This window comes from Rattus norvegicus, chromosome 4, assembly GCF_021556685.1.
Source record: "Rattus norvegicus strain SHRSP/BbbUtx chromosome 4, alternate assembly SHRSP_T2T, whole genome shotgun sequence".
NCBI lineage: Eukaryota > Metazoa > Chordata > Mammalia > Rodentia > Muridae > Rattus > Rattus norvegicus.
In genome coordinates this window covers 38,839,735-38,848,827 of record NC_141537.1, presented here as the reverse complement: position 1 = coordinate 38,848,827, position 9,093 = coordinate 38,839,735, and the positions used below count along the sequence as shown (strand labels likewise).

At 38.7% G+C, this 9,093-nt stretch overlaps 1 long non-coding RNA gene and 1 pseudogene across 1 annotated transcript; one reads left to right on the top strand and one right to left on the bottom strand.

Moving 5' to 3' along the window:
- The first annotated feature begins 6,383 nt into the window (after window positions 1-6,383).
- On the top strand, window positions 6,384-7,187 carry LOC147994750 (uncharacterized). Its single transcript, XR_015685945.1, has 2 exons — window positions 6,384-7,010; window positions 7,113-7,187. It is a non-coding gene; the product is annotated as an uncharacterized LOC147994750 (long non-coding RNA).
- Tomm20-ps2 (translocase of outer mitochondrial membrane 20, pseudogene 2) lies at window positions 6,714-7,284 on the bottom strand (annotated as a pseudogene).
- Window positions 7,285-9,093: the final 1,809 nt, after the last annotated feature.

The window sequence follows — 9,093 nt, the reverse complement described above, 5'->3', positions numbered from 1 at the left end:
ATGGCAAGAGGTAAGTGCAAGAACATAGACAACAGAAACCAATGCTACATAGCAATATCATAACCCCTTTCTCCTACCATAGAAGCCCTGAATACTCCAACACACCTGAAAATCAACACTCTGCTTTACAATTCCAAATAATGAAGATGATAGAGTACCTTCAGGAAGGCATAAATAACTCCCTAAAAGAAATATAGAAGAACAGGCATAAATAGGTAAGAGGCCCTAAAAGAGAAAAAAAACAAAGCCCTTAAAGATGCAGGAAAAAGCAAACAAGTAAAGTAATTGAATAAAACTGTCCAGGATCTAAAAAATGGAAATAGACACAATAAGGAAATCACAAAAGAAGACAACCCTGGAAAAGTAAAAACCTAGAAAACATATCAGGTGTCACAGATACAAGTATCACCAACAGAATACAAGAGAGTGAAGAGAAAATCTCAGGCATAAAAGACATTACAGAATGTATTGGCACAACAGCCAATGAAAATGCAAAGTGCAAAAAGCTGCAAACCCAAAACATCCAGGAAATTCAGGAAAAATGGAAGAAACCAAACTGAGGAATAATAGGTATAAAAGGCAGGGAATCTTCCCAATTCAAAAGGCCAGCAAACAACTTCAACAAAATCATAGAAGAAAGCTTTTCTAATCTAAAGAAAGAGATAGATGCCTATAAAATAGAAGATCCCTACAGAAGCATAAATAAATTGGACCAGAAAAGTGCACAGAACAAGGAAAGTATATAAAAAGGGTTAAGGGGGAAAGGTCAAGTAACATATAAAGGCAGATCTTTCAGAATTGCACCATACTTCTCAACAGAGACTAAAAGACAGAAGATGTTGGGCAGATGTGATACTTAAGAGAACAAACCCTAAGAGAACAAAAATGCCAGCCCAAGCCAGTACGCAGCAAAACTCTACTTTACCTTAGATAGAGAACCCAAAATATTCCATGACAAAACCAAATTCAAACAATATCTTTTCACTAAGCCAAACTACAGAGAACAATAAAAGGACAATTCTAATGCCAGGAGGGATACTCCACCCAAGAAAAAGCTAGAAATTAATCTTCTCACAACAAACCCAAAGCAGATAACCACATAAACATAGTTCCACCTCTAACAAAAATAGTAACAGAAAGCAACAATCTTTGGTCTTTAATATCTCTCAACATCAATGAACTCAGTTCCTCAATAAAAACATACAGGCTACCAGACTGGATATATAAACATGAACCAGCATTTTGTTGTATATGGGTAGCATATACCACAGTGACAAAGACAGACACTACTGTAAAGTAAAAGGCTCAGAAACAAATTTCAAAGCAAATGGTCCCAAGAAACAGGCTAAAGTAGCCAACCTAATATCCAACAAAACGGACTTTCAACCAAAAGTTATCAAAATAGACATCCACCAAAATGAACTCTCAATTCTAAACATCTATGCCCCAAATGTAAAGGTAAACAGATTTGTAAAAAGAAAAAAATTAATAAAGCACAATGCACATATTGTGCCTCACTCAATAATAGTGGGAGACTTCAACACCCCATTCCCACTAAAGAAAGATCATGGAAATAAAAACTAAACAGAGAAACACTGAAATTAACAGAAGTCATAAACAAAATGGACTGAACAGATATCTACAAACATTTCACCGCCCCCCCCCAAAAAAAACGAATAGATCTTCTTCTCTAATCATATAATCTGACACAAAACAAACCTCAACTGATACAAGAAGATTAAATTAATCCCATGAATTCTATGAGAACACCACAGACTAAGGCTGGTCTATAATAACAGAAAAAACAGCAGGAAGCCTACATACCCATGAAAGCTGGAGAATTCTCTACTCAATGATATTTTGGTCAGGGAAGAAATTAAAAACTTGCTATAATTTAAAGAAAATGAAGGCTCAGCCTACACAAACTTATGGGACACAGTGAAAAAAGTACTAAGAGGAAAACTCATATTTTTGAGTGCCTTTATGAAAAAATTGGAGTGATCATACACTAGGAGCTTAATACCACATCTGAAAGTTTTAGAACAAAAAGAAGGAAGTTCAGCCAAGAGGAGTAGACAGCAGGAAATAATCAAACTCAGTTGAAATCAAGCAAATAGAAACAAAGAAAACTACACAAAGAATCAACAAAACTAGGAAGTAGTACTTTGAGAAAATTAACAAGATAGATAAACTCTTAGCCAATTAATTAGAGGACTCAGAGACAGTATTCAAATTAACAAAATCAGAAATCAAAATGGAGAAGACATAACAACAGAAACTGAGGAAATTTTAAAAAAGCATCAGCTCCTACTATAAAAGCCTATACTTAATAAAACTGGAAATCTAGGTGAAATGGATGATTTTATAGATAGATACCAGGTGCCAAATTTAAATTAAGGACATTTAAACCATCTAAATAGTCCCATAACTCCTAAAGAAATAGAATAGTAGATCAAAATGTGAATGCTTCACTCCTTCTTTAAATGAGGAAAAAGAATACCCTTGGCAGGGAAGGGAGAGGCAAAGATTAAAACAGAGACTGAAGGAACACCCATTCAGAGCCTGCCCCACATTTGGCCCATACATATACAGCCACCCAATTAGACAAGATGGATGAAGCAAAGAAGTGCAGACCAACAGGAGCCGGATGTAGATCACTCCTGAGAGACACAGCCAGAATACAGCAAATACAGAGGCGAATGCCAGCAGCAAACCACTGAACTGAGAATAGGTCCCCTATTGAAGGAATCAGAGAAAGAACTGGAAGAGCTTGAAGGGGCTCGAGACCCCAAAAGTACAACAATGCCAAGCAACCAGAGCTTCCAGGGACTAAGCCACTACCTAAAGACTATACATGGACTGACCCTGGACTCTGACCCCATAGGTAGCAATGAATATCCTAGTAAGAGCACCAGTGGAAGGGGAAGCCCTGGGTCCTGCTAAGACTGAACCCCCAGTGAACTAGTCTATGGGGGGAGGGCGGCAATGGGGGGAGGGTTGGGAGGGGAACACCCATAAGGAAGGGAAGGGGGGAGGGGGATGTTTGCCCAGAAACCGGGAAAGGGAATAACACTTGAAATGTATATAAGAAATACTCAAGTTAATAAAATAAATAAATAAAAAAAAGAAATAGAATAGTCATTAGAAGTCTCCCAGAAAAGACAAAGATCAGTTCCAGATAGTTTTAGTGTGAATACTATCAGATCTTCAAAGAAGTCCTAATATCAATGCCAATACCATTTTGGAAATCAACCTGGTAGTTGGAAATAGTTTTACCTGAACATATAGCAAGGAGATGTGCTCTACTATGTTTATAGCAGCCCTATTTATAAGAGCCAGAAGCTGGAAACAACCTAGATGCCCCTCAAAGGAAAAATGGATACAGAACATATGATATATTTATACAATGAAGTACTAGTCATCTACTAAACATGATGACTTCATGAAACTTGTAGGCAATTAGATGGAACTTGAAAATATCCTGAGTGAGCAACTGTACTCAAAAAGATACCCATCATATGTAATCACTGATAAGTAGCTACAAAACCTCAGAATACATATGATACAACTCACAGACCACATGAAACTTAACCAGAATGAAGAACAAAGTGTTTATGCTTCAATCCTAATTAGAAAGGGGAACAAAAATAATCACAGGAGATAGAGGGAGAAAGGGACCTATTGAGAGAGAGAGAGAGGGGGGTGGGGGAGAGGGAGAGGGAGGGAGGGAGGGAGGGAGGGAGGGAGGGAGAGAGAGAAGACAGAGGGAAAATGGGATGAAAGATCCCAGTATGGGAAGAGACAGTAGACAAATCCAGATCAGGAAAATGAATAGAAATATGCAGCAGTGGGGGCCTGGAGGGTACAGAAGAACACCAAAACGTCCCAGAAGCCAGGGAAGAGGGAGTTTCCCAGAAACCAATGGGGAAGAAATTAGCAGAAATACACAATAGAAGGGAAATAAAAGCTGAAGAGACTACCACCAGTAAATCTACTTGGCCCCCAGCTGAGAGATTGAAGCCACCCACCCATATAAAAAATTGAACTCAGAATTATTGCCATCTAAAGTAAAGTCAGGGACAAAAGAAATGGATCAGAGACAGATGGAATGGCCATTCACAGACTGCCCTACCTTGGGATGGGATCCATCATATCCTCAGACACCAAACCCAGACACTTTTGCAAATGGGAACATGAGCTCACAGACTAGATATTAGTATGGCAGTCCTCTGAAAGACTCTGCCAGCATCTGACTGAGACCGATGAAGATACTCAACGTCAACTAATCGAATGAGCTCAGGGACACAAGTGGAAGAGCTAGGGGAAGGATTGAATGAGCTGAAGGGGATTGCAACTCTATAGGAAGAGCAACAATATCTACAATCTGGACTCCTCAGAGCTCCAGAGACAAAACCACCAACCAAAAAAGTATACATAGATCTGTTCATGACTCCAGATACACATGTAGCAGAAGATTACCTTATCTGACAATGGGAGGGGAGGGGGGCCCTTGGTCATGCAAAGGGGGACATTAGAAGAGTGAGGTAGGAGTGGGTGTGTGGGTGAGGGAGAACCATCCTAAAGGTAAACTGGAAGGGAATGGGATATGGCTTTTCAGAAGGGTACGACATTTGAATTGTAACAATAAAATAACCAATTAGTAAAAATTAAAAAAAGAAAAACTCTCTATAGTTACCATTACTCTCAATTTATCCAGAAGACCCAAACTTAGTTCCAGCACCAGCCTTAGAGGGTGCTTAAAAGCAAGCAACTCCAACTTCAGGAGAATAACACCCTCTTTTGGCATTAGGAGAAAACTGCGTACCCATGCCGTTTGTACACAGAGATTATACACACACATAAAATAAGTAGGTTTTATCGCTGATGTTTGTGTGTTTTTAAAGGTACTACCATTGCAGTTAGGGCACACTCAACATTGCAGATGATTTGTTAAAAAATAAAACTAAAAGTCACCTAAGGTCCCTCTCTTCTCAACTTTTACATCTATTCTTTCAGGATTTTCTGTCTCTTTGTCTGAAGTAATTTTTCAATACCTCAATTGTTTATTATATTCTTAGCCACAACTCAAAGACTATAATCTCTAAACCTATGTCATTATAAAACTACACTTGTTTTTTGAAATTTTATTTGACTGTTAGATTTTGGTGACCTATGTTCCTCCAGAAGTCATTAAATAATGAAACCTTGTTCCACTGCCATTGTCTTTCTTTCATTGTGGGCAAGGCCTAATCTTACTGAATACTTTTCATATGAATCTTAAAATAAAAACCTAAAAACCCAGGGTTAATAATTGGTTCTAATTTTTGAATAAAATATTAATCATGAATGATCATTTTTGTCCCCTTGAAATGATTATTTTTAACTTCGTTTTCAGGTCAGCATATTAACTACTTTTTCTCTTCTTTTTTTTCTTATTTTCTTGGTTATTTCATTTATTTATCTTTCAAACATTATCCTCCTTCCCAGTCTCCTCTCCACAAACCCCTTTTCAAATTTTTAAATTATTTGTCTTTTAAAAGTTTCATGAGTGAGTATTGTATTGTTATCCTGTCCATGTCACCTTTTCCCCTCCAATTACTTTAATATCCTACTCATCATTTCTTGAATATATGAGTTACCACTCTGTAATTAATTATGTAATTAATTAATTAACCACACATTAAAAAGTAGCTAACATCAAACTAAACGCAGAGAAACTTGAAGCAATCCCACTAAAATCAGGAACAAGGCTGCCCACTCTCTCCCTATTTATTCAATATAGTACTTGAAGTCCTAGCCAGAGCAATCAGACAATGAAAGGAGATGAAAGCGATAAAAAATGGAAGGGAAGAAATCAAAATATCACTATTCGCAGATGACACAATAGTGTACTTAAGTGACCCCAAAAGTTCCAGCAGAGAACTACATAAACTGATAAACAACTTCAGCAAAGTGTCAGGGTATAAAATTAGCTCAAACAAATCAGTACCCTTCCTCTACTCAAAGGATAAACAGGCTGAGAAAGAAAATAGGGAAATGACACCCTTCACAATACAACCAAATAATATACAATATCTTGCTGTGACTTTAACCAAGCAAGTGAAAGATCTGTATGACAAGAATTTCAAGTCTCTGAAGAAAGAAATTGAGGAAGATCTCAGAAGATGGAAAGATCTTCCATGCTCATGGATTGACAGGATTAATACAGTACAGATGGTCATTTTGCCCAAAGCAATCTACAGATTCAATGCAATCCCCATCAAAATTCCAATTTAATTATTTTTTAAAGTAAACAAGAGACAGTCTCTGTAAGGTTTTAATGCTCAGTTTTCACAAACATAAGTTTCTACTCAATTTTACAACGTACAATAAAATGTTCTAGTCTTTAAAATGTGCATTATTCAACTATTCCTCAGTCTTTTCCAATCCTTTAAAATCACCAGGAGTCTCTACCTAAGCAATACTACTCTATTTACATTGAACTGCATGTCTTAAGAACAAACGAAATCCATAATCTTTTGGTTAACGCAGTGTATTTATAAAATGAAAAGCTATCAAAATACTTCTCACTGGAAAAATAAATAGAACAGACAATGGCTCTACAAAAGTTCACGTTCACTTTGGAGATGTCAGTGTGGGACAGTTCATGACAAGCACAATTTGCCCTTATTCCCCGAGAGCAGATCAGCCTCCAAGCTAACTGTTAAATTATTTTACTGAGATTTTATCATGTTGCTGTCTGGCTCATTCCACATCATCTTCAGCCAAGCTCTGAGCACTGATAATTCTCTGACTAATGTTTGGAAGCTTGGTCAGAAGCATCTGGAACACTGGTAGTGGAAGAGTCTGTTGTAACACTTGCAGCAACTGCTGAGGCTGTCCACACACAGCGATTGCATTTGTCACGTGGTCCACACCCTTCTCATAGTCACCTTGTGCTTATAACTCTTCACCAAGCTGTATCTCTTCAAGGAAGAATTTCTGAACAGCTTCAGCATCTTTTAAATCAGGTAACTTGGGGTTGGGGATTTAGCTCAGTGGTAGAGCGCTTGCCTAGCAAGCGCAAGGCCCTGGGTTCGGTCCCCAGCTCCAAAAAAAAAAAAAAAAATAAGGTAACTTGGAAAGCCCAGCTCTCTCCTTAGCAAGCTTCTGTTTCTTTCTTCGTTCTCGAAGCCTGTTCTTGAAGTTTGGGTCACTCAGCCTTTTGCGGTCAAAGTAGATGCAGTACCCGATGAAGAGGGCACCACACATGCCCACGGCAATGGCTCTGCTCTGTCCCACCATCTTTGCTCGACTGGGGCGTGTGCTGGGCCACGGCAGCCCACCTGCCAGCGGTTAGCTCTGACCGATCAGAGCACGCCGGCCTCTAGCTGCCGCCTGTCTGCAGTCCAGATGGGGAAAAGCAATTCAATTCTTTAAACAGATAGAAAGAGCAATTTGCAAATTCATCTAGAACAACAAAAACCCAGGATAGCAAAAACTATACTCAACAATAAAAGAACTTCTGGGGGAACCACCATCCCTGACTTCAAGCAGTATTACAGAGCAATAGTCATAAAAAACTGTATTGTACTGGTACAAGACAGGCATATAGATCAGTGGAACAGAATTGAAGACCCAGAAATGAATCCACACACCTATGGTCACTTGATCTTTGACAAAGAGGCTAAAACCATCAAATGGAAGAAAGATAGCATTTTCAACAAATAGTGCTGGTTCACCTGGAGATCAGCATGTAGAAGAATGCAAATCAATCCATGCTTATCACCATGTGCAAAGCATAAGTCCAAGTGGATGAAGGACCTCCACATCAAACCAGATACACTCAAAATTATAGAAGAAAAAGTGGGGAAGCATCTCGAACACATGGGCACTGAGGAAAATTTCCTGAGCAAAACCTCAATGGCTCATGCTCTAAGATCAAGAATCAACAAATGGGACCTCGTAAAACTGTAAAGCTTCTGTAAGGCAAAAGACACTGTCATTAGGACAAACTGCAACCAACAGATTGGGACAGCAATCCTACTACTGATAGAGGGCTAATTTCCAAAATATACAAAGAACTCAAGAAGTTAGACTCCAGAGAGTAAAATAACTCTATTTTAAAAATTGGGGTACAGAGCTAAACTAAACATTCTCAGCTGAGGATTATCGAATGGCCAAAAAAAGCACCTAAAGAAATGTTCAACATCCTTAATCCTCGGGGAAATGAAAATCAAAACAACCCTGAGATTTCACCTCACACTAGTCAGAATGCCTAAGATAAAAAACTCAGGTGACAGCAGATGCTGGTGAGATTGTGGAGAAAGAGAAACACTCCTCCTCTGTTGGTGGGGCTGCAAACTGGTACAACCATTCTGGAAATCAGTCTGGAGGTTCCTCAGAAAATTGGACATTGAACTGCCTGAGGATCCAGCTATACCTCTCTTGGGCATATACCTAAAAGATGTTCCAACATATAACAAGGACACATGTTCCACTATGTTCATAGCAGCCTTATTTATAATAGCCAGAAGTTGGAAAGAACCCAGATGCCCTTCAACAGAGGAATGGATTCAAAACATGTGGCACAACTACACAACACAGTACTACTCAGCTATCAAAAGCAATGACTTCATGAAATTCATAGGCAAATGATTGAACTAGAAAATATCATCCTGAGTGAGTTAAATCAATCACAGAAAAACACATTTGATTTGTACTCATTGATAAGTGGATATTAGCCAAAAAGCTCGAATTACCCAAAATGCAATCCACAGACCACATGAAGCTCAAGAAGGATGACCAAAATGCGGATGCTCCCACTTCTTCATAAAAGGGGAAAAAAGTATCCATAGAAGGGGATATGGAAGCAAAGTTTAGAGCAGCGACTCAAGGAATGGCCATTTAGAGCCTGCCCCACATGTGGCCCTTATATATAAAGCCACCAAAACCAGATAAGTTTGATGAAGCTAAAAAATGCATGCTGAAAGAGACTGGATATAGATCTCTCCTGAAAGACACATCCAGATCGTGTTCAATACAGAGGTCAATGCTAGCAGCAAGCCACCGAACTGAGAATAGGACCCCCTTGGGGGGAATTAGAGGAAGTAT